We start from the raw sequence: 438 nt of genomic DNA, 5'->3' as shown, positions 1-438 counted from the left end.
CTGCACCCTTGCAATGAGTGAGATAAATGGGGGGATTTTTCACATCAATCAGAGAACACAGATCGAAAGACTTCTCCCGGAGATAGACGGGAAGAGGAATAGGAGGGAAAATCACCAAGGAACATGGAGAAAACACGCTCGGTCCAAGTGAATAACGAGGGGGGGAGGTCTGTTTTCATCAGCATCTAACAGAGAAACTGAGTCTGGCTTTATATATCCAATATCTATTTGTATCTATATGACATCAGTCACAAATGATACTGAAATAGAATAAAAAGCTGAAACTGAGTAGAAAATATTCACTTTTATTTAGATAATGATGCATGGCATTATTGCATTACCATATGACTTATTTCCCCCAGGTGACGCAGCGCGTGGAGGAGCGGGTCTCCTTCATGGCGCCCATCATCTACGCGGTGCTCCGGGGCGCCTCGAGCA

The sequence above is a fragment of the Penaeus monodon genome, chromosome 33 (assembly GCF_015228065.2).
Source record: "Penaeus monodon isolate SGIC_2016 chromosome 33, NSTDA_Pmon_1, whole genome shotgun sequence".
NCBI classification, from domain to species: Eukaryota; Metazoa; Arthropoda; class Malacostraca; order Decapoda; family Penaeidae; genus Penaeus; species Penaeus monodon.
The sequence above is the reverse complement of the archived record's forward strand: the minus strand, read 5'-3'. Positions refer to the sequence as shown.